Source organism: Copidosoma floridanum, unplaced genomic scaffold (genome assembly GCF_036245765.1).
Source record: "Copidosoma floridanum isolate Cflo_tuat_1 unplaced genomic scaffold, Cflo_Japanese_pri ptg000030l, whole genome shotgun sequence".
NCBI classification, from domain to species: Eukaryota; Metazoa; Arthropoda; class Insecta; order Hymenoptera; family Encyrtidae; genus Copidosoma; species Copidosoma floridanum.
Window position 1 is genome coordinate 36,574,608 of NW_028321907.1, and position 26,722 is coordinate 36,601,329.

General features: G+C 32.3%; 1 protein-coding gene across 1 annotated transcript in view; it reads right to left on the minus strand.

Annotated features, from left to right (window-relative positions):
- Positions 1–26,722, minus strand: part of Nsun2 (tRNA (cytosine(34)-C(5))-methyltransferase Nsun2) — a 410,807-nt gene that overhangs the window by 274,090 nt on the left and 109,995 nt on the right. The gene's annotated exons all lie outside the window — the stretch shown is intronic.

Below are 26,722 nucleotides of genomic sequence, written 5' to 3' on the forward strand. Positions count from 1 at the left end.
ATGCAGTTAGTAAAATAGTATTACGTCAAAGGTACCAGATTTTGAACGTGACTCCAATGAGGTATTTTTAAAATAAGTTATAATTTTTTACAACCAATACAGTACTTAGCCTTGGCTGAGACAAGAATAGCTAGAAATATTGTTCAAGTACTATTTAAAATAATAAAATTCTGTTAACTTAAAGAAAAGGTAATATACATGATTAAATTGTCTAAAGACGAATAATACTAAAACAATAAGCTTCAAGCTGGTGCTCGTCGAATAAGCACGTGTCGTCACAGCTGACACGTAACAAAAAGAGGATTAACAGTTATGTAGGTCAATGTTAATTGTAAAAACATGAAGAAAAGATACCTTAATTTAAAGCGATACTGTTATTGTGTTTGTGAAAAAAGGAGCATTTTCTATTGATGAAAAGTTAGATTAAAAATAACGAAAACACCGACAACCTGCTGGCAGGATTAATCAAAAACAAAAAAAATGTACAGAAAGATTTAAGAAGAGTTTTAAATTAACATTTGCAGGCTACAAATAAAAAAGCGAGGGAAAAGAGCCAAACAGAACAAGAGGCAACAGAAATACAAAAAATCAGAGGCAGGAAGAAAGAAGCGAAAGAACAAGCGAAGAAGTAAGTGTAAAAAATTTACAAGAAGAAATTCGGAATGTAGGTATTATAATCAAACAACCATTTAATAAGAACAAGTGAATTAAAGCTCAATGGAAAAGTGCAAGGGAGCCAAATATTATCAGTGAGAAGATAGAAAACAAAAAGGTTTGCATTTGCATGCAAACGATAATAGAGTGTACCAGATAACAAATGATTAGGCCTAAACTATAAAAATATAGCCTTCAGCAAGTACGCCTACAGTTAGAACGTAGACAAAGAGGAGAGTAAATTAATAATATACAATACACGATATCTGAAGGTGAATGGGAACAAGAAAACAAAATGAAAAAGAAGGTGAGAGGCATTAGTGCTAAGAGTAAAAGTCCTACTAAAACTGGAGTCTATGAATAAGAAGTAATTTAAAAAGAAAAGACATACTTGAAGACATAAACTTAAGTGCCGAAAATTACGATACCGAAAGAAAAAAGGAGGTAATCAGCTGTCGAAGAAGTATATGGTACAAGTTGAAAAAAAAATTTATTGTCGGTAAAGCTGAGATACATACAAATCAAAGTGGATAGAGTATAGTACTATTGACAAGAATGCAGGGAAAAGCAAAAATCACGAAATAATAAGGGAGGAAAAAAAGGAAGAATTAGTTCAACAAGATTGTGCATGAGATTTAAGTATAAGTGAGTGATGAGGAGACTCGATAGGAATTATGTCCTGGAACGTAGCAGGATTCACATATAAGTAAATGCCGTATTTTAGAAAGACATTTGATATTTTAGAGTGAGAAATAATTTAAAAAAAAGAGCAAAAGCGAAAAAATATGGTAGGGGTTAGAAAAGATTCAATAAATTTAAATTCAAATAATGGGAATGTAGTAAAAGCAATTAAAATAGAAACAAAGGTAAAAATATAAGCACCAGCAAAAAATTAAACATAATTACGGTGTACAACTACAAAACAGCTTTTGCTAAGATGTACAGCAAACTAAAAAGCACAATAAAAAAAGGCTCAAAAAAGGAGAGAATTATAACAGCTGACAATTTAAATGCCAGAATAGGAAAAGGGCAAACAGAGAAAGACACTCATAATTGCAAGCTTAGAAGGTTGAAGGATGAAGTGCTAAATAACAAAGTTACAATACTACGGTAAGAAGTACTACGGTTTTGCAAAAATCAAAAAGAGTTTATAAAATAAGTATTCAAGGGGTGACCAAAACGGAAAAATAACCTACGTAGGACAAAAATAAGAATCAGTCCTTGACTAAGTACTGGAATTCGAAAAAGAAAGACTACATTGCTAAAAAAACTTTGAAAATAAAAACAAAAAGTGAATCAGACTATTTCCTAGTAACTTCTAAAACGATTCGAAATTTTTGAAAGGAACGGGAGGAAGTGGCCGAGAAAGAAGGTAATGAGAAAATACTTTTATAAAAGAAAAGATAAAAAAAGAAATATACAGAAAAAAGAAGAGATGGTTGAGAACATTGGAAAAAAACAATTATTTCGAGATAAAGAAATATATTAGTAAAATGGGACACGTTATCTACTATTATCAGAAAAGTAGCTGAAGAATTAAATGTGCCAAGCACTTGTTTCGCTATCAACTGTTTTTACTTTAAATAATGAAATAACGTTTCGGCCCGTACGGATATTAAAATCGCAAGTCCCTCATTAGGTACAATCTAAAATGCAAAACTTTATGTATAAAATAATTTCAAAAAATTTTTTCCACATCCACTTTATAATTAACAACTTACAATTTTCAAACAAAAAGGAGTCTTATAAGTATCACACGTAATGGTGTAGCGGGAAATACAACATTTAAAACTTTTCCACACAGGTCTAACACAGAATCTGTTCATACATAAGTTCATCGTTTACGTCTACACGTAATGTGATAAAGGTTATTAACTTTGTGGTATTTTAAGGCGTAAGACATGAAAAATGAAAAAACATTGTTAATACAATTTTTGTCACAAGCTTGCAAATTATTTGTACCTGGCATTCTATTAATATTATTAGAGTTGGGATGTATTTGTAAGCCGTTTAAATTTATGGTTTTCTGTAACTAATATTATTTCTTTGTCAAAATTAAATGAATGATTGGTTTCTTTGATACGATCTGCTAGTACTAATCTATCTCCAAAATATTAACAATTACCTTTATATTTACTACTTCTAGTTTTCAAATATTTACATGACTGATCTGAGTTACATGCCTCACACTCATTACAATTAATTTAATAAACAAAGATTCACCTAATAGTACCATAGACTCTGTCCATCACACGTTTTATAATCGTCAAGTACTTGTCAATACATTCAAAAACAACTGTCACATTATTGGCTTTCACAACTTTTCTAATAATAAAAGTACATTTCTTAAAGAACAGTAGAACTAACAGATTATTAATCGAATAAACTACCTGACTTAAAACTCAGGTATTCATTCTGTACGTATTTACTAGCGGCCCCCCGGCTTCACCCGAGATTCACGGAGTAAAGCACCGTAGTGTGTTGACACGTAATATTGAGCGTTTTAAGTTAAAAATCATGCAACTATTTTTGGCACTTTCTGTTTTAAGAATTTATGCAGTTTTAGTTAAATGACAGTTTGTAAAAAAAAAAAAAAAATGCTGAAAAGTACCGTTTGTCACTCCATAAAATAGTTGCCCTAAAACGTAGATTTGAATTTTCTCTAGCTATAATATATTAAAAGAGTTATTTGCTAAAGCTGTAAAGATTTAAAACTGATAAAAAATAAGAAATAAAAAATTTTGTTTCAATCACAAAACTTTACTACTAGACCAACAAAGTCCTCGAGATTTATCCTTCCCTTTTTTAACGCTACAATGAATGATTATTCATATAAATCTACGTATTTGAATGGCTAACAGATTTAAGTATTTAATGTCAGGGTTTTAACGGAATTCTGATCAGTTACTTAATGCATTATTTATTCATCGATTTTCACACCGATGCTCCAATCTCGATGAATGTTCTGCATCAGTTTTTTGACACCTATAATTGTATGAATTAAAAGCACTTGAAGTATTCCTTGTAATTAGCCTTCTGCAACTCTCGGAATTGTTCAAAAATTTCACGAGCCTTAAACCAGGTGTTTTTCACCAACTTCGTTGTAGTTATATATTTGTTGGCATTGTTGGCAAGTGTGACTACCTAGACACCTCAGGGTGTCACTGGCAAGCTGTAATAGCACCAGACTGGACGAAAGAAAAATGACAACATCCTTAAGCATTTGAGCTAGTTGTAGGGCTGGTTTCCAATGTTTGTTAATGTTACGCCGGAGACTTTGGATTTCAAAGCACCTTCTGTTTTCGGGGAACTCATTTGTTTGAGCGGTCCAAGGTGGAGATTGATTTATGCCTTTGCCTGTTAAACACTACCCCGTTAGCACAAGTTTTTTGCTCCTTTATAGCTTCGCTATCATTGCCAGTGAATGACTGATTCAATTTTATAGTGGCCGACTTCATGCACTCTTCTAGTGGACACATCATTGCTGGAAGTAGTTCTAAAAATGTATTTGTTGGTAAGGTAGTTTAACATCAGATAACCCTAAAAAGAACCCATGAGATTGATTTTCAATTAGAGAACGTTAATACTTATACTGGCCCTAAAAAGGGCCAGTAACAATGCTTTAGTCTTTCCATACTATAATTCTTAACGATAGAGAGCCGGTTGCAGGTAGCTTGACTCTTACCCTCAGAGTCGCTGCGCATGGAGACCGTACTGGAGGGAGGTACACCACTGGCCAAAGAATATCTCGTCTGTGGATCATTTCTCAGATAACCAAGCGTTTAACAGTGCTCGAGGAGGTAAACCTGGAGAAAATTTCCTTTGTAGGTGTGTCGTTAAGACAAACTACTAAGGAAGTGGCTGATGAAATTTTCAGCCAATGTGGCTGCCTAAGCTCCTCAGGGTTATTTTTCATGACATGCTATTGTAGCGAAATCTGCTCTGGTTGCTATAGCACTCGGTTGGTTGGAAGAACAGCCACGGCAACCTTTATTGTTAGAGCAGATTGTGTTTTGGCTAGTCGTCTCCAAGTTTTACGCCAGAGACGTTGACATTCAGAACACTCCTCATCATGACACTCGTGACACCTAATCTTGATGGTCTGGGATGTAAGTCGACGCGATGTAACTCGCTTGTTTATTAGAGGAAAGTGTCGTCGGTAGCCAGAATACCCAGCTGCACGACTTCCAGCTCTATGTTTCATGCACTGCCGATGATCAACTGTAATAATCAGCACTTTGCTCGGGCATATAATAAACAGGCTTACTTAATTTTATTTCGGGTAGCTGTAATTTCACTTCTACGCCACCTAGCAGATTATACTGAACTTAAGTAAAAAGATATAATGTTTTTACGAAACTTTGAGCTTATCTACTTCTACTGTTAATTTTTTTTTACGATAAATACTACACAAAAACCATCTAGAACGGGTCAAGAATCAGTATGCAAAATGTCAGCAAGATCGGTTAAGAAGTTTTCGCGTTTAGTGATTACAAGGTTTTTGCGACTTTGTTTTATATATTAGAAAGATAAGATAAATTTTTTCAAAATGCATATATTTACTCAAAAATAATTTTTAGGATACATTCATTTCTACGACGGCCACATATTTTCACCATATAATTAGTATGTGACAGGCAAGTAATGTCTAGTACAAACATTGTGACAGGCAAGTAATGTCTAGTAAAGTACATATATGTATTTTTTAATTCACTTTTGTGAAATTAAGATTTTTTTACGAATATATAACAATAAATTTAATTTAATAAATCGACAAGCAAGTTATGTCTTGCAGAAATTCGATACTATTATCATTTTGAGAGTAAAATTATATGGACACATACTATGCAAGTGAATGTGTTTGCCGGGCTCTAAAAAGGAAAATGGAGTCTCAGTTAAGTTTAGAAAAATAGTGAAGGGCTACGAGGGCAGGAATTTTGAGTATAGCTTTATGTGGGGTTCATTAGGAGGGCTGTAAAGGAATTGAGTACAATGACTCTCGCAAACACTTAAATAATATAGAAAGATAAATATCTTGATATTGTGTATAGTAATCTTTGTGGGGCACTCCACACAACACCCTGAGTGTACCCGAATTAATCACTAACAGATTTTCACTTAACCTAACTCTCCCTCCACTACCAAAATTATAAACTAAATAATATTAACTTAATTTCTATTTGTATAAAAGTATAAAGTTTTTGGTTAGCTAAGTTTTTTTTAATATTACGGATAAACTATTGAAAATGTCTTAGTTTTTTACATATTTTTTTATAAGATGATGATAAAATACACATTTAATCAAATTACAATTGGTTAAGCAAGAATACAAATTGTGAAAGCCCTATAAAGCGGCTTGTTATTATGAGTTAACTTACAGAAGGAATCGAGTGATGTGATGAGTATTCATTGTTTCAGTAAATGTATGTGAGAATGATGATATACATCATAATAAGACGGGTTTATAACAATGTTTTGTAATTAGGAGCGGCGTTGGCTCAGTGGTAAGTGTGCTTGTTACTGATACAACGCAGTTCTAGGGGTCGTGGGTTCGATTTCCGGTGAATGCAGATTTTTTCAAAAACTGTTTTCATCGGGAAAAGTTCCTATGTAACCCCGGCTGTTTCGGGGCAGGTTTTTCCGTAGAATTTTCCTTCAGAGTAATTACAGGGTTTTTTCTTTGCCCCACAGGTTTTCGGGCCTGGGTGAATGCGAAAACAGTGTTAGGGCTATAGGTAGGGATTAGCGGACCCGATGCCAGGCGTCGGGCAGCGATCGTCGGCCTTACCGGCGAGGAGTGGCCCCTGAAACACGGGGCTTCTCCGGGGATGCTAATTAGCCTGGATTCGATGCTGCGGCAGAGAGCGCCGGCTTAACTGGCGAGGAGTGGACGTCCTGGAATAATGGAGTCTTCTCCGGGGAAAGGCTACACAGTGATGAGTGAACCCGATGCACCATCGGTGCAGAGAGTGTCAGCTTAACTGGCAAGGTGTTTCACCGGAGATACTCACACTGTGCCCATGGATTCAGGTAGGAGGCGAGGAAAAAGGTTTAGGTGGTGAGTGGGTGGCCCCCGCAACTAGGCCAAGTAGGCTGTCGTGGTAACTTGGTATGAAAAAAAAAAACAACGTTTTGTAATTATTGGTATTTCAAGCAGAGTCAAATGAGATTAAAATACTCTTCTTCAAGGTTAAAAATTAAATAATTTATAATAAGCTTGCTGAAGTAGGTCTATTTAAAAACTGTTCTTCAATCACCATCAAGTAGTGATTTTATCGAGGGAAGAGAATCTTACTAATATGTGAAGCAAAGTCACAAAAACCGTTGTAATCGCTAACCATAAAAACTACTAAATCAATCTTGCTGAAATTTTGCGTACTGATTCTTGACACTCCCTAGATAATTTAGTTTTAGTTTTTATCTTAAAAAAAATTTACGACCATCGCTATAAGTAAGCTCATAGTTTTGTAAAAATACACTAGCTTTTCACTTCAATTCAATATAATCCGCTAGATGGCGACAAAGTAAAATCGAAGCTACCTGCAATAGTATTAAGTAAGTCTGATGAATAAATCCTCCAGCAAAGTGTAACGATGAGCGGTTGGTGATTCGGGAAACGACCCAAAGACGAGATATTATTTGGTCAGCGGCATACCTTTCTCCAGCATAGTCTCCACACATAGACTCCGAGGGTAAGAGTCAAGCTACCCGCAGCTTGCTCTCCATCATAAATAATAATAATAAGAAATATCTGGAAGTTTCACTTTTGGCCTTTTTTAGGGCCATTAGAAGTTTTTACGTTCCTTACTTAACCATCAATTTTATCAGTTTTTTTGAGGTCCACCGAAAGTTTAACTACCTTGCCAACAAATACATTTTCACTACTATTTCCAGCAACGATTCATCGACTAAAGAGACATTTAAAGCTGGCCAGTATTAAGGTACATGGGTCATAAAAAAAAAGTTGATGGATCTTAATAAAAATTTCATGTGTTTTATTTTGAGTAACAATAAACGTCCTATCAAAATATGCTATGATTCCTGTGTCTCATATGAAAGATATTTAAATCTAAAGTTCGTGTTTTTTTCTGTATTATGTGTGGAGTTTTATGGAAAGGTAGGTTGAGTTCGTCACTGTTTTAAATTTATCTTGGAAGAAAATTTAGTCATATTGTCAAAAAACGAACATGGTGTGGCTCAACATTTCAAGATTATTATATTCCAATTTAGAAAAGATCTTGTGTCTGGTTGTCGAGTTATTTGCATCTCAAATGAAAATAAATGCAGAAATTAAACCTGTAATTTTCGTTGTACATAGAGACAGTTGGTAGTAAAAAGCGCGAAAACTTAAATGAAGCCGATCATTTACAAAGGAAATATATATCCATTTCAAATAACAACAGTGTGGTTTTTTATATCTTTATTCGTTTTCAACATAATTCACAACTACAGTAAAAGAAGTTAATAATATAGATAAATGTTTAAAATTTTACAATTAAGAAAAGTGTTTTCTATATACTTCGAATTTTTGATTACTTTTGCAGATCACTCATTGTTTTCTGATAAAAATTTGCGAAACATATCAACATCTTCTGAATCATAAATATCTTGTAATTTTTGGTAATTAATACCCAACAATATTAATTTCTTACAAACTAACAAATTTGTCAGTTTTTTAGTACTATTTAAGTCCGCTAAATACAAAGCAAATAGCTGCAGATGCTTTTCATGACTAGGCGCAGCTTTAAAATCTTTTGTATGTTTCTTAAACACATTGTCTGGTACGTATGAATTGCACAATTTTTCTAATACTTAAACGTCAAATGCAGTCTCGTGAAAATTACCTTTTATATTCAATTTATCGGCAGCCAGAATCGATAATTCAAACAAGCCTGGCCCCTTGCGTTCAATTAAAATATTTTTTAACCTAGGGATAGAATCACCAAATCCATAAATAACTTTTTCGAATAGTTTTTCTATTTTCAACTTATGTATAGTACGCAAAAAAGGGGGTTGTCAAATCTTGAACAATTATGAGCAATTAAAATAATTGCCGTCTACAGATTTTGTAAAAATTCGAGAAAAGCCGTAAATGCCTCTTGTAACTTAATAGTTTCCATTTGAATTCCTTTATAAAAAAGAAGAGGATATTTATTCGTTAATAACGTGACTTCAGATGCGAATGGATCAATGTTTTTGGTTGGCGTTACATACACCGAAAATTTGACTGTGCAAGCTTTTGCAGCAATTTGAATGATATCGCAATCCTTTTTTAAGTCAGAAGTTTCAAAATCGTAGTAAACTATCGCTTTGTTTTCAAGTATCTTCTTACCCTCTGGTTCCACAATCACTTCAGTTTCACAATTGTCTTTGCCAGTGTTTTTTCCTGAAGAACTGTTTTTCATAATTCTACAATTGGATAAATAAGTCATACCCTCTTCATTTTTCGTTATTTTTCTATTCATTTCTGGAGTATTTTTCAGAATCATTCTCCTAGCTTGTGTTGTTTTCAGTTTCTGCATTACTCTTGTTTTTCCCCTAACTATATCTTTTTTTTTCCATATACGATTTTGTATACTTACCTGCCGAGACTTTTAAATTTTATTTAATACTAGAGATACCTTTGTTTCCTTCATTAAAATGAACGCTCGCAGTTCCAACTCTAACATCACCTTGCTTGCTATTGCTGAAACTTTTGTTTTTGGGGTAAAATTTTGTTGACAGACTATGAAAAGACTCATTTTTCTGACTACTGGCTGAAATACAAAATTTTGTAGCATTATCAGCGTAACTATAAATTAACTTTTTCAATGCCTCATACAAATTAGGATTTTTTAAAGTGACTGAGTAAAATTTTTCAGTATCCCCATTGTTTTGTACTTTTACCGACGTAGAACACCATGCCATACAATTGTCATGGTTACCAAAAAGATGATCAGGAATTAATTTAACTGTTTTGGCTAAATTTATAGAATTTTTTTTTGTTTTGGGCAACTGCACACTTGAATAGTTTCATGTTATGTTCTATGACATTATTCTTTCCCAACTCCTTAAAATCAGCATTTTTCTTTAAGTCATAAATGTATTTTTCAAAATTTTTGTTTAGATGGTTAGGATCAGAAAATTTAAAGATATAATTTGGATTGACCTTTCTTATTTTTTCAATAGTTGTTGCGTCATCATCTCCAATTACTACTCTTACTTTCAATTTACTACTCTCTAATCCAGGGCTATTATTAACCAATTCAGCAGCTATATCCGCTTCCATTGATTTCACACTTCCTACGTGGTTTTGTCGACAGTCGTGTTTCTCTTTTGGGTTTCCAGTTTTACATTTACTACATTTACGGTTTCAGGTACGGTTATCGAGAATTCTTCGTGATAAAAATCCGATGATGGTCCCGTAGCCATTCAGGCTGTCGTAGCAATGTCATGTACTTCTTCTCAACCACCCCATGTCATATGACACAATAATATGCAGGAATTGAGGTACTTTTTATTACTAGTTACTTCGTTCAAAATCTTGTGCATGAATGGATATAACTCGTTGCAAACCTCAGGCGGACTATAAATGAAAATTTTTGTGTAAAAATACGGTGGTTGGGTTGTAAATGAAATATCGAAATTATAATTGGCTTTTTTATTATTCATAGAATAAAATTATTTTGAAAAAATCTTAATTACAAAGCAAGTTAATATAAAAAGTAAATATCGTTGAAATTACAAGTTTTACATAAAATTATTGTTAAAACTATATTAAATTTATGAGTGTAAAAATCATGTACATTATTTAATCATCATTGAAAATAAAAAAACGGAATAAATATAAATTTCATTAATAAAAGACAAGATAAAAATAATGGATAAATAATACATAAATTAGGTAAAAAAATGCCTACAGCTGATCACACAGTTCTTTGGTTTTTTCAATTACAAGTCTCCTTTCTTCTGCCCTAGCCAGCGAACAAGATGTGTCCGTTGCTTAATGTATAGCTGAGCCGACGATATTCATATAACTTTGATACAATTACTGTCGAGTGGAGGCATGTTCAAAATAGCCAGTAAACGATTCAATTCACAAACTCCAATTCCACACTGTTGGAAATGAGAGCGACCGACAGTAGGCCCGGCTTTTGTGTACATTGTGTACATTTGTAGTCTCTGTCGGCTCAACGCTCTGTGCGTGTGCGCTTGGTCGACTTGGCGCGCTGCAGGTGTGTGTGTGCGTATTCACGCGGCAAGCTTATTTCGTGTAACTTTCAAACTCTCTTGCGAGCTCAAGGCCAGTGCGTGTTTACATATTGTGTTATTCAACTTGACTTTTTTCTTTCTACATTCTTCGCTTTTATATATTTTCAATAGTTCATTGCTTTAAGACTATAGACATTATTTCTTTTCTCCTGTATTATTTGACCTTTACTATTTTGTGAATATTAACTGTGATTTTTCTTGGCCTTCGAGTGACATTAAAAGTTGTTATTTTATGCTGTTTAATTTTATTGTGTTTTATTGTGTCTTTCCAATCACCCTATCCGAGCCTAGTGTGTGCTAACGCATACGCCTCGAACACACACTCTACTGAAGCTGAAAAATTCAGATTCAAAAATAAATAAGTAACACACCTATAAAAAAGAGCTTGTTTACTGAGATATATATAATGTTGTTTCTTAGATGTAAATAATACAAGAAGAGTTTATAACAAACTAAGGATGTTATCCTTACATATATCTCAAAAGCCAATAACTGATTATAGATACCTAAAACTCATAATTCATTGATATCTTGATAGTGAGTCAGTAATGCTTGTGTGCTTATTTACCAAATCAGGTGGAACCAAGTGAGATTTTTTAACGGCTACTCTTTAAACTTCAAAACAATCCGTACACTTAATATGCAAAAACGAAGCTGCTCCGACAAGCGTTTCTTTTTGCAGATCTAATCTAATAAACGTAAATCTTCGCCACATTTATCACAAACTAAACCAATTGCTAGTTTGCCTAGTTCAACAAATTTTCTTCCTTGCAAAATTTCTTGTGCAGGTAATGCTGCATTTTGAGGGTTCCCTGGAATAGAACCGCTGGAATCATTCTTGCTTACGACAGTTTTTTTTATTCCAGCTTCAAGTCTCTTATCTTTCTTCAACTGCTTAACACTCACGAATTTATTAACAAAACATAAAAACTTCTTCTATTAACTATGGGAGACGACATTTTAAAAAGTTACACATGAACTCGAATTACTTGAGTGTTAACAACTCTAGCAGAACATTTTTAATGCAGTGCACTCATAGATAGTAAATATATATGTGCATACGTATGTGTGTAAAACACTTTAGCCAACTTTATTCAATAAACTACTTTACCGTCGGTAGACTTTTTTTTTAATGTAATCAGTTTTTAAACAGATGGCGTTACCTATCGTGACCCATGTACCTTAAACCAAATCAGTCATTCACTGGCAGACGTCACGATCAGAGTTGGTTCTTCGCAAGGCTGGGAACTCCAGCAACCGACGAACCTTTATTACCCTCTTAACTTTAAGCATTCAACCAGGAATCACAGATTCTCTCCAGGGTCTGCGCTGAGCGAACCAAACAGCTATGAAGAAGAAATAAACTTTAGCAAACAAGATAGTCTCCAACGGGCAAGCATTACGAATCAATCTCCTCATTTTAGATTACCAAAAACAACTGAGCCTGCAAAAAAAGAATGGGCTTTAGACACCAATGTCTTCGGCGTAATACCAGGAGACTATAGGGCCAACGATTATTTTATGGCATAAGGAACGCACGGTACTTTTTTAGCATGATTATATTATTTCGACATACATACGAGTATATACGGGAACTCGATGCTTGCGGCATGCACGGGGAAATTGATAGCCGTCAGTATAACAGTCTGTATAGGTCTGTATAGTGTACGTGTAAATCGCTTACTCGTCTTATACTTGACTTGTAACATCTAGTACTCCCTGCTTATAACACATATCGAAGTGTGCGGAGTAGAGTAGTAACCTACAATGTAATTTACTAATAGCTAACGAGAGTGATCCAGGGTCGAAGTCAAAAAGCGTGGCAAGAAACAGACGCACCTATCACAATTAGCAAGCAAGCGAGTCACCGGTCTTCCCAAAGTGAACAAAATAAGTGTTTTTTTTTAGTCGGCATGGATGACGATAGTTCGTATAATACAGATGATGTATCTAATTATGGAGAAGAAACTCTTCCTAAAATCATCGCAGTAGCTAAAGAAATTTTCGTTGATTTACTGCCGGATAAATCTAAGTGACCATACGTTGCAGCTAACAACAGTTTGAAGTCTTGGCGTTCAACAAAGAAAATAACCTTGTTGTTTGAAGGTATTTTTTTAGCATATTTTTAAAAAATTGCACAACTTTTTCGCCTCCCACATTATGGAACAGTTTTTCAATATTGAGAGCCTCTCTAAAGGCTTTCGATGCAGTCGGTATAGGCAATTATTATCAGCTTATAGCTTATGTTCAAAAAAAATGCTAAGAATACAAAAAAGAAATCTTAAGTATTTACTGCTGACAAAATTAGCAAATTTTGTAAAGAAGCTCGTGACGAAACACATTTAGAACAAGAAGTAAATTTGTTGTTTTTTGTATAACTTTAAATTTTAACTTACTTTTTTCGACACTGTCTATTTTTTTTTGTAGGTCATTTTTATAACTGGATCTCTCGTCAGTTTAAGAAGGGTAGAATTGACGAATATGTCAACAGCAGACATCAAAGATCTTAAAAACATGTTAATTGTACGGATTCCATTCACTCAGGACAATGTTCTTAAGTTTTTCTCAATCTGTGGAAAATTCTATGATATATGTAAACAGTATATAATGTTGAGACCAAACAACATAGAAAATCACAGAAGATTTTTTTTACATTATTTACATGGAAGAAATACGCGCTAGCCCATTGGTATAATTACGATGGGTCAAATACCAAATTTAATAGTTACTTGGTTAAAATTACCAAATACCCATTTATATACAGACTATAGCTTTAGGAGGACGTCCGCAAATTTGCTGGTCGACGTTGGAGGTGATCTTACCGATTTAAAAAGGCACGGCGGTTGGAAATCTTCGGCTGTAGCTTAAAAGCTACATCAGTGAATCTTTGGCACACAAAGAAGAAATTCATAAAAAAAAATCTAAGTGAATTGCTTTAAAAATGATTGATTTTGGAATGAAGAATACAAATTCGTCGGAATATTCTAAGCAGTGTAAGAATAATCTTCCAATTGCATCTACATCTAAAACTCAAATACCGACTCATCCATCAACTGTAAGGATGTCTTTGTAAAACGCTGGACAAGAATCAATAGATGATAACAGACAACCAATAAACGGAGATGAATGTCATAATAATGAGTTTTATAGACAGACAGATACTCAGCAAGCTACATTCAGATCACTGTTTAGAAAACGTCATAAACTATCTCTCGATAAAGAAAATAAGCCGTCACTCTCTATTAAAAATGATGGGGAACATGTTTCTTTTGTTTCATATAATGGTAACGTCACTATTATTTTCAATAATTATTACAATCAAACAAAATGAGTCAAAACTTAAATATCAAACTTAAAATTAAATGTAGCATTTTTTATTTTGATAAAATTTACTTGATCGTGACAAATAGTTATAAAATATAAAAACTAGTAGACAAAAAATTCTATGAACTATTATACTATTTAGTAGTTAAATTACGGTGATTCTAGTAAAGACCATTAAACAAATTACGAAGTTTTGAAATTAGCATACTGTAAATGATAGTCTACACAAAAGTTTTTCCAGATTCTTCTTTTTTGAAGTTTGACTTCAAGCACAATTTTCAATATTTCATTATTTCCAGTATTCAGCTAATTACACTGACGTTTATTTTTGTCTATTAAGTGTTCTAAAGACATGAAACAGCTATGTTATGTTTCGATCACAACTTGTTTCATTGTAGAAAAATATATGGTTCTTAACTAACATAAATATTTATATTCATCTTTGACAAAAACGTTTAGTCAGTTTATAAAAATTCTATTGCCCTTGACAGATGGCCATTTTTAGACAAGCATGTAGGGATATTTGTAGTCAAATTCATGTATCAAAATATTCTGAAGAAAACTTTGGGCATAGTAAATAAGTAGTGCAATAAGTAAAATAACCCGTAATATTGAGTTTAAAATTAAAGTATACATTTTTTAGTTTTATCTTGACCCTCGGTATTGACAACGATCTTTATCCAATTGCACAGAAATAGTTTTTGCTATTTGCTTAAACTGACTTCATAAATGTATGCTAAAATTAATTATGCTAAAAACATAGTCTAGGCAGGAATAAATTTAATTAAATTAAATTACTTATTCTGAAAAAAATGGTATACTAAAAAAATTTAAAGAAAAGATTTTTGTTATTTTAGAGAAGAAATAATGACATCGAGCTACACTTATATAAATGCATGTTTTGATAAATATAATAATTTAAATGAGTTTTCTACATAATCAAAATAGAGTACTATTGATTGAGAGGTAGAGGGTTCTTTGATTGAGACAAATTCGTTGTCAGACATTATTTGCTTAAAAGAGAAAATAAACTAGTAATCAAAAATATCTATGAAATAAGATCGTCACTTCAATAGTCTTTGAAGCGGTTTTTAGAACAACTTCGTCTGATGACTTATATTTTCACTAGTGTTACATCGTAGTTGCACTCGATGTATTTTTTTTTCTTTCTTTTTCTCCCCTTTTTTTCCTTTCAGGTTCGCGTTTTTATATCAATCTTAACATTATGTATGCATACATATGTGAGTAATTCTTTTACAAATCGAACGGATTTTGACCTTCACCTTTCTGATTCGACTGAAATTTTTTTTCCAATTTCTATGTTGTAAAATAAGAGATACGGGTCCGAGGAATTTTTTTTGTGCCTATTTTCGATTGTATGAGTTTTAACAAATTTCATAATAGTAGTTGGAGACTCATTTTAAACAATATATAGCTCCAAATCCTTAAGAGCTACAAAATTTTCACCAACGGCACTTTTGTAGCTAAAGAATTGAACTTTAAGAAAAAAACTTGAAAAAAAATTATCAACAAATCATTATTGTTATTAGCAATTTAATTGTTTTAATCAATTTTTAACAATTGCCCCAAAATGAATAGAGTTTTTATTATTACTATCGTACTCTGCGTCAAATTTTACGTAAAAATCATGTTCTCAATATATGGAGACTTTACAATTGTTATTGTTAAAATATTAATTTATGTAGCGTGTAATGGTAAAAAAACTGTTTTTTGAGTATAAAATGATATCTGTACCTCGAATCACAAAAAATTGAATGTAAAAGTTGTAGATAATTAAAAGATCTACAACTTTGGTATTCACAATTTGTCAGTATAAACTCAAAATTTTGTATTATGCAAAAAAGTGAGAAATCACCAATTTATCAATTATTAAGAGTAATTTTCGACTTGTAAAACGCAGATGAGCAATAATAACTAAAGAAATTATATTTTACTGAATTAATAAAAATATGTGATAAGAAACCAAGTAAACATAATGATTGCTTAATATTTATTAAAACTTTTTTTACAGTTTTATAACAAAATTATGTTACTTGATAATTTTAACAACATTTTTTTTTCGTGCAAAGAAAACAGCCTCGCTTCTAATTCTTCACGAGATAGTGAAACCATGTTATGATATTTTAGCGTTTCCTCAATCGTTGCTTTCAAAAATCTCTCTGACACTAATGTTCTTTTTTCTTCGTAATCATCATTTGTAGAATAACGACAAGTAATATTTGGCAGTGATTCTGTGGTCCAATCAAAAAGGTCTTACGGCGTTCAAATAGGATTGCTAATTCTCTGAAGACTTGATTTGACAGCTAGTTGTTTTACAGTTTCGCTTATTCCGTCGCATGGCCCCTTTCCATGTGAAGTAGGGAAAAAATGCCACTTTGCTGCTACTTTAAAGTCTTCAAAATGATGAGAGAGATTAATAAAGTTCTTTTTATTTTTATACTGTCAACTCGCACTGTCAAACATGTATATTATTTTATTAATACACGATAAATTGATTCAATCAACTGCTTTTGATATAGATGTACGGTAATAGTGTTGTGATGTGGGCATTCAGAAATACAAACAAAACTTGAAATTTTTAATTTATTCAAGTCATTTCTATGATAAATTGAAAATGGGTGTACGGTTGCCTGATCGTTGTTCCAATGTATACCCTGAACCGAATTTTGAATTATGAAAGCATAATTTTCTGAGAAGTCGCAAATTACGATACACTCGTTTTCTCTCAGTCTATTTTTCATCTCATTTAAAAAATCCCTTTGTTTGTTAACCAAAAATAAATGAGTTAATGGTTTTTGCAAACCTTCACTTAACTAATGTAAAAATTCATCAACTGGAGATATTAGGGTGTGCAATGAGGATCTTTTCACCGTGACCCATTGTTTATAGGTAACAATTTCAATACATTCCTCTTCAAAAATTTCCTCCAGTTGCTCGATAACGTTTGTCACGCCTGGGCACTTTTTACAAGAATTTACATAACAATCAGTCGTTTTGTTTTTGCATACCATACGATCCAAACAATCCCTATAATTGACCAAAGGCAGCTCAGAACCGGAAGTAAGTGACTTTAAATTGGCACCACTCACTAATAAACTAACATTTTGTGTATAGGACATACACAAACAGAGTGAGTACCAGAAGCACCAGCCAAAACACAATATTTTGGCCTTAAGCTAGCAAACTTTGAGAAACTACATTTCATAGCTGGATACGTACCAGTAAAAATTTCATACAATTATTTTAAATTATTTAATACTAATCTTTTTTGAATATGTACTGATTTTCCGTCTACTTTTATCGAAACGAAATCTTTTTTTCCAGGTATATATTGAGTGTAGTCGTCAGACTGGTACAAGCTAACAATTGTATCAATAACATTGTCATCTAGAGATGGATGTTGTTTTGGGTTTGGATCCGCAGTTTATCCCTTATCTCGAGAAACATATTTTGCTATGCCTACCATGTGACGAGTTGCGGAAAAAAATGTGTTCTTAATGTATTCATAAGACCACAATCGAAAAATAGTCATAATTTCAATTTTATGGACGCGGTCGGCCGAAGTATTAAAACTTTCTTGCAAAGCACTCATTATCGAGGACTCGTCATCATCTGCTTCAAGATCATCTGGATCATCTCGGCTAAATTAAAATTTTTTGTATCAATTACGGACGATATTTGTTTTGATTTTTCTTCCAAATACCTTTTTAATGATAGTTTTTGTTTTTTGATGGTCGAAGATCTTAACAAGCTTAATCCATTGTTGAAAAAATTCATTCATTCACTTTGCAAAGATGGATTATCTTCAGAAAATCCAGATGTACCGTCAATGCTTTCAACTTTTATTTTAGATTATTTACTTGAAGAATCCTTCTTTTGTAGCGTCTAACAAAAAAATTAGACTAAAACATCGACATAAAATTCGACGAGAGGTTAGGTATGTCTGAACTCAATATATTAATCAAAATATTGTATGTCCTATTCCTGTTAGTTCATTTTCACTCTCTTGTGTATCTTTTTTTTCAACTTTGATAACTTTAAGCGGCAAGAAGAACAAATTTTTTGTTGTAATGCATCTGACGAAATTGCCAAGTCCAGTTTCAAAAGTTGGTTTTTATTTACTGCCCTTAAATCAGAAGTGTTTGTTGTTGGATGTTTGAGATTATAAGGATTAAAACATCTGTCTGATCAATAACTAGTATTTTGCATTTTACGTGCCTCTTTCCATGGCATTGTTGCAAAGTAAAAATTATCTAACTTTGAATTACAACGAGTGAGAATATGTCTTTGTAGCAGACCAAAATAAACGCATAGCTAATCTAAAAGCCAACGAACTTGTAGTACGGAGAATGTACTCGAGTAGCGTGGGTAATGCTTTGAATATAGATCGTACTATAGGCAGGCTTCCCCACGAAATTTTAAAATTCTAAAAAATCAAAAAGGTGAAAAATCTTTTTTTCATATATAAGCAGACAATGAACAATAAAAAACAAAGTATCAATAAAAAAGTTTGACAAACAAAAAAACAGTTTACATGTTGATGTTACGTCGAGCATTGTTATTATTATTTTTTTGTCTAGTGGTTAATAATATTTTTTTTTCTTCAATAAAAATTCGTTTTTTATCACTCAGGAGATAAGATTGGAAAACAAATCACTTGTGATTTAGTTTTAATGGAAATTTATACTAAATAAATGATAAAATGGTGATTTCTTGGTTTTTTGCATGATAATACAAAATTTTGAGGTTTTACTGACAAATGGTAAGTACACAATTTGTAGATCATTTAATTATCTACAACTTTTACGGTAAAATTTTTTTCATACAAGGTACAGATATCATTTTATACCCAAAAAACAGTTTTTTTTACCATTACTTGCTACATAAATTAATATTTTAACAATAACAATTAAAAAGACTGCATATTTTGAAAACATGATTTAATCGTAAAATTTGACGCACAATACGATGGTTATAATAAAAACTCGATTTATTTTGGGGGCGATTGTTAAAAATCGATTAAAACAATGAAATTGTTAATAACAACATTAATTTTTTGATAACTTTTTTTTTTTTTTTTTTTTCTTTAACTCCTTAGCTACAAAAGTGCCATTGGTAAAAATTTTGTAGCTTTTCAGGATTCGGAGCTATACATTGTTTAAGTTGAGTCTCTAACCACTATTATGAAATTTGTTATAACTTATAAAATCCAAAATAGGCCATAAAAAAAAATTCTTCGGACACGTATCTCTTATTTTACAACATAGAAACTAGAAAAAAATTTTCAGCCGAATCGGAGAGGTGACGATTAATTTTTAAAATCCGTTTGGTTTGTAAAGGAATGACCCATGTGCCAAGCACCGGAGTTAGCGCTTAGCAACAAATGTTTAAGGAGAGAAGAAGTTCGATAACGACGCAAGAGCTGGTCTACCTCTCTTCCCCTCCTTATGCAATAATAGATTTACCAAAACATCGTCTAGTAAAATTCAAGAATTATTTTTTATCGTATCTTTTTGTCTTACCTATTTGTAAAAAGAGTGACGTAGTTAAATAAGCCAACGTTAAAGCCAGGATGCTTTGTTCATACGTTGGTTAACGTTCGCCTAATCTACTTATTACCGCATTGACATTACAGACAGGAAAACGCTGGGACCAGTATCGCTGCTGTATAATGTTTCTTAGTAAGTAAGCATGAATCCTAAGACCAAAACAATAGGTGCAAAGGGTGACGGGAAGGATAAACTAAATCATTCCCTCTCCTTGACACATGATGATGCAGAGTAATTCTTAGAACTTACGTACGTCTTCTTACCTTCGGCCATTGTAGCGATACTATGGAGGCAAGAGATTTAGCTGTGTAAACCTATGGTTTCTTTCGCGAGCCTGTCAGTCCAACTCTTTTAATGGTTATGTAAGCTTGGGTGTATATTTAATGCAGTAACTAGACGAGTCACCCAACCTGGAGAACCTGGTCCATGTATTTAATGATCAGGCCAGCTTGGGTGTACATCGCAAGCAGTAGCCAGATTAGACACACAAACTGAAGAACCCAGTCAGTCAGTACATATTTGGGAATTGATATCGCGCTGGAGCTCTTCCCGGTGATCAAGGATACTGGAGGTGCGAAGCAGGGAGTGGAACACATATACGTGATCTGGAGAATTCGATCGATTCATTTTGATTGAAATTAAATCCGGCCACCCAGATGGAAGCGCCTCGAAAGCCACTTTTGTATCCCTTTTTATACAAAAATAAGAGTAACATTCATACTTACAGTAAAATCTTAAGCCACTCTCCCTATAATTTTTCGTGTAAAACCCAATATTGTGTACCATTTAATCTGGATATTGGTGACTAGGTAGATGGTAAAAAAAAAATATTTTAACTAAAAAAATTCAAGTTTCAACACGACGTTAAGTGACAGTTGGTAAAAATGGCGACAGCTAGGCAACTAGCCCTTATAAAAAATATTAAAAGAATCAAGTATGAACGCTAAGTTGTGTGTCAGTTAGTGTAAATACCGACGGCCAGTCAACTAGCTTCTATTTAAAAAAAACAATCTTTAACGCTATGTTGTGTGTCACTAGTAAAAAAATTGCTGACAGCAAGACAACTAGCTTAATTTAAGGAGGTTCGTAAGTATCATTCAAAGGTACGAGGGAGGGGAGTCCCCTTTTCCCGCGCAGCTTGGCCCCCTTTACCGCACACCCCCTCTTGCACCTCACAAACTCAATGTTTTCCTTACGTTTAACATTTGCATTGTTTAAAATGCACTATAACATGCCTTTAAATTTTTCTCACCGAATAATTAAACAATAATTAACTCGTAGGTAGGTTTTTTTCAATACTTTTGCATTTTTTTAAAAGTTTTGTCTATTTAAGCGAAATAAAGAGGTTACTTTTCCCAAGAGCCTATGTTAATCACATAATTTTCGTTTGTATGATTCTTTTAAAAATGACCTGTAACAAATATTGAAAAAATTCATATAAGTTTAACGTGTTGTAGACTATCAAGAAAACTCTATATTATTGTGATCTCTGCATTTTATTATTACTCCCAAACCTCCTTAAAAGACAAATAACCTTCGACTTTTAACAAGTAAGCCTACCCAAGTGTCACTTACCGATTTTCATGAAACTTTGTATAGAAGTAGAGAATCGAAAAATATATGACACGTGTTTTTTTATCGGCGGATAACGGTTTCTAGGGGGTTAAGTCCACCCTTAAGTTTTCACCCTTAAAACACATTTTCTGTAATATTTTCTTTTAAACCCGACATTTTTAAAAAAACTGCTATGTAAATTGTTCCCATCGAAACGTACCTTACTAATCAAAAAAAAATTTTTCAGTCAGGGTTGCATCGTCTATGTTTTAGGGGTTGAAACAATGTTTTTTATGGTGAGTTTTTTTCTGAAAATTCTTAAATTCGTTAAAAATTAACCAAAAAAATGTTTTTCCGCCCTCGGGTGGTTTTGGGAGGCTGGTACTTCCTCGGGAAAAAAAAGCAGTTTTCCGATACTCGTTCGAAAAGTCTCCCTTACAAACCTCGTTACGAACCTCGTCTTCGGCTCGGGCCGCAACCTCTCAGTTCGCAAACAAAGACTTTTCAAACTCGTAGGAAAACTACTATTTACATGTTACATAACATGTGCAGTTAACCAATATTTGTTATTTTCTTAAAACAACCCCTTTTGAGGGTAAACTACCCCTAATTAAAATAAATTACTTGAGCTGTTTAAGACAACAAGTTCATCATAAAAATTAACATACGGGGGTTTTCCGGGTCACTGTTTGCGTATTCGTTCAGATTTTACAAAATAAAAATGATAAATCCAATATGTCGGAACAAAGATAAGAATTCAACACATCAAGGACAGCAAGGTATTCGAAATTAGATTTTTAAACTGATTTTTATACTTTTTAATAATATTTTTATGAATTCTCTTGGTAAAGACAAAATAGATGAGAAATGTTTTTTATAAAAAACCTCATTCGTTCCTTTGTAGTTCATTGAACAATACCTTTCTTGGAAATGTCTTGCCTATTTTCTTTATTTCTTATTTTTACTTTACTTTCATTTTAAACGTACGGAAGCTCTTTTTTTCTGTACAACTATATAATGGATAACTTTACATCAATGTGTAATGAGTCAATCAAACTAGAATTTCTCTAATTCGTTTCGGGGGTTTTCCGGATCACTGTTTGCGTATGCCTTGTCAGATTTTGGAAATTAAAAATAACAAATCCAATATGGCAAAACGAGGATAAGAATTCTACACATCAAGGACAAGGAGAGATTGGAAATTAGATTTTTTAACTGATAATTTCAACTTTGACTAACCATAAGTGAGGGGCTGGCAAGAAAATATTTAAGTATTTTATAACAATATAAAAATATCGTTTCTTTTATCACCAATAATGATACCTTACTATTCCTCATACTGATTACAATAATAAGATAGATTTTCATTCACTTCTACTGCAAAGAAGTATTGTATGCACATTGATACAGTACACCACGAGCATTTCATGATTGTGATTTCGTCACACAACATACAGTTTTACAAGTGTTTTTGAAACAATAATCAACGGGTGTTTCAAAAGGACCAGGCTTATCTGAAATGTAACTGCTCTTCCACCATGTATATTCAAACATGCTTACGAATTGAGAAGAAGAGAACTGATTGAGGAGTAGCGACTGAATTTTCATAATATTGCTCCATAAGTGCAAGTCAATATTGTGATCATACAAAAGTATGAGATCTGAAAAAAACTTTACAAAATTTTTCAAAGGTCGGAAAGTGTATACACATCAAGTGGTTGTATAAAACCAGTTGTTTCAGCCGGTATAGTATGAACTTTTGTTTCTTTATCGTTTTTTTTAATGTTCATTAATATCTTTTCTTTTTGAACCGTCCAAGGGTCTAGACACAAAATCGATCTCTCACTAGCTGTCAGTACGAATACCTTTTTGAACCATTTAGTGACTAGATCAGAGGTTAATTTTCCCGATTTGGAGGGGTGAACGACAACATTTTCAGACCAATGTATGTTTTTCTTGATTACTGGTCCGAACTTACCATTTGTCTCTTGCAGAACAATGAGTAAAGGTGATTTCAACTTACCATCTGCATTTATTGAAGATTGGATTGTATAACTGTGTCTTGAAGCCGTTAACGATTGCGCGACACATTCAATCTTTAAAGAATCTTTTACTGAAAGTGTACGACCTGCATGTATTTCTAAATTGAAACCTGATTGATCGGTGTTGTACACATTTGCTGCTCCAATTCACCATATCTCCAATTTCACATGTCCTACAAATTTAGAAGCACTTTTTCAAAGTTTGGCTTTATTTAACTGTTTTTTTTGTGTCACGAATTTGTTAATTTTTCTAGATACGATTTGATGTTATGATTCAAATGTATGCAACCATTTAGATTATGATTTAAATAAATCAGCGGATAACCCAACATCTTATCTGGCTTTCAAAGCCCATCGCCTGAAATCGATATCATGTATAGCGACGTATTTGTCAGATGCTGCTGTAAACTTTTCCAAAAAGTACTCTAATACATAATGCGATTTATTAATTTTCCTACCACCCTCGTTGAATTGTTTTTCTTATTTATGCAGTGTTCTCTGATTTAAAACTTTCTTGAATTTTTGTTGTACTGACTCAAAACTTTTTCTCTTTCTTTTTCCTGAATCCCAAAATTGTATTGCTTTTTTTTTATACTCGAGATCAATCAGATTTGTCGTTGTAGATCATGCAATTATCAACAGAGTAATTGTCTTCATCGGTTTTAACTGCAACAGGTTTAGGTACTGCACTAAAATTGTTTAAGCATAAACTATCGTATTAACAAATACTTGACAATTGACCGCATCTTTTATCAAATTTTCTAGGTGAAGAGCAAATCATATTTTTTGTTTTGTTGTAACGAATTCTACATCAAAAATTGGATCCTCATAGTTTTGATTTAGTACTTTCAAAATATTTCTCGGATTCATGATTATTATGTATGTAGCTATGAATTCAAAATTTACAATTAAATTTAATATTGTTTAATTAAGTGAACCATAAAAAGGTAAAGGTATACCAATATTTTTCTTAATTCTTGTAGACACACAACTGTATGACAGGTAAGTTGAATAGTAACAAAAAAAAAAAAAAAAAAAAACACTTAACATGAAATATAAGAGGTTTTAAAAAATTCATATTTATTCACAACTACGTTAGTGTATAAAGGTATTTTTTTCTGACTTTGAAATGAACAAGTATGGAATTGTAATGTACTAAATTATTAACGATACTACCTAATAGACAGCTAGTAAAGACTTGGCATATGAATACATATTTATGCTACAAGCGTGGTGTCAATTTAGGTACATGATCGTAGGAAAAGTCTTTTTTTTTAAACACTAAAAATTTTTATTAAGTATATCATATCCAGTAAGTTTTTACAGTGCTGAATTTGATGTCATTATTTAATCTGTTGATGGAATCAAATAAAAGTATAAAAGTGGAAATTTAGAAAAAAAAAATTGATTTTTGTACGAACCATGTACCAAAACTGACACCACGTTAATAGCATGAATTTTGATCTATGAGCCAAGGTCAATTTGGAGGACAAAAGAGCTCCCCAACATTGAAAGTATTACTATGTATATCCCCTCCTCCCTGAAAACGAATAGTAAGGGTTTTTTTCCGTATTGTGTTAGAAAAATTGTTATAAACATATTTCGTTAACAATATAAAAATTCAGTTTTTTTAAAAATATAAATGTTTTCTAATTCCTCGATTTATCTTAAGTTAAAAAGATCTTATTCAACTATTTTTTTTTAAAAAACATTGGTTTTTCGCAAACAATTGCCCAAGTTAAAAAAAAAATTTTTTTTTGAGAATTTCAGCTACATATTAAACAATGGTAACTTAAAGTTTTGACAGCAAACTACTACTTATTTTGTCCACCTTGTTAAGTTCTTAAAAATAATCGACACGTATTTTTTCTTTTCTCTAAAAAATAAAAACTTAAAACGATATAGAACCTTAAAGTTTCTCTGTCGTTCATAGCTATAGATATACTCCCTGTGTATGTGAAAATGTACACAGTAAATATGGTACTTTTTTCGTTTTAACATGATAACTTAGACAAAAATCAATATTTTTTATTTAAACTTTCAGGAATACTTGGATTTAATATTATGCTGATATAGTTTAATTTTGAACAAATTTTATTTATCCCTTTCCATGTTATTTGAGGGTAGGTCTCCGTTTACTACTTTTTTTAAATCGCTGTATCTTGGATAGTTTTTAATCAATTTTGATGTTACGCATCTTATTTTTTTATAACTAATCGTAAAACATATATATTTAATGTATGCTCTACAACATCATATGTATGTGGCGTTTTTCTCAACTATTAAAAAACCATAACTTTTAAGTCCTGTATCTTTTGCAATTTTTTTTTTTTTTTTTTTTGAAAAAAGAAAAAATATGTGTTGGCTATTTTTCAAAAATTTACAAAACGAACTAAACAGGAAAAAAAATTTTTTTCATGCACAATCCCAATTGTCAAACCTTGTAATTTAACAATACTTACGTCAACCATGACCCGCTAAACATACATTGAATTTGTAACCAGTAAACTTTGAACGTACGAAGTTTTTACGTGGATACAATACGTATAATTTATACCCTTATACATAATGAACCTAAGCACCTGAGTAAATACGTGTTAAATACATATAAAAACTCCGTACGCTCGAGGTTTACTTGATAAGAATCAGATATATTCAGTAGGTAATTATTAATGTATTATTTAAGAACAAGGTTCAATGAATATTTTTAGAAGTAGTTTGCTGTCATAACGTTAAATAATAATTGTTCAATATGCAGCGAATATCAACAAAAACATATTTTTCAAAATTTGGTAAATTTTTGCGGAATACCAATGGGTTTCCAAAAAAAATTAGAACTTACCTTCTTTACTTACAATTGAAATGAATAAAAGAATTGAAAAAGATTTTTATTTTGTTGAAACACATAATTTTATAGTTTTAACAAAATTTGTTCATAAACATTATTTGAGGCAAATTTAGAAAGAACACCGTTGTTATTCATGTTGAGAAGGCCAAATTATATAGATAAAATTTGTTTAATTTTAGGAGTTCCTTTAGCAACGGGATCGACCTTAGCACCTAGACGATTTATATGCCAATGCTTTTCTCAGTACATTAGTTTCGTCAATAAAGTAATGGATTAGAATTTTATATGTAGTTATTTTTCAGTTAGGAATAATTTTAAACGACATAAGTACACACTTAAGTGATTACTTATAAATTTAAGTCGTTTCTGATTGTGAAAATCTCTTTTTCAAAACGAATTTTAAAAATTCTAGTTTGATTGACTCATTGCACATTGATGTAAAGTTATCCAGTATATTGTTGTACAGAAAAAAAAGAGCT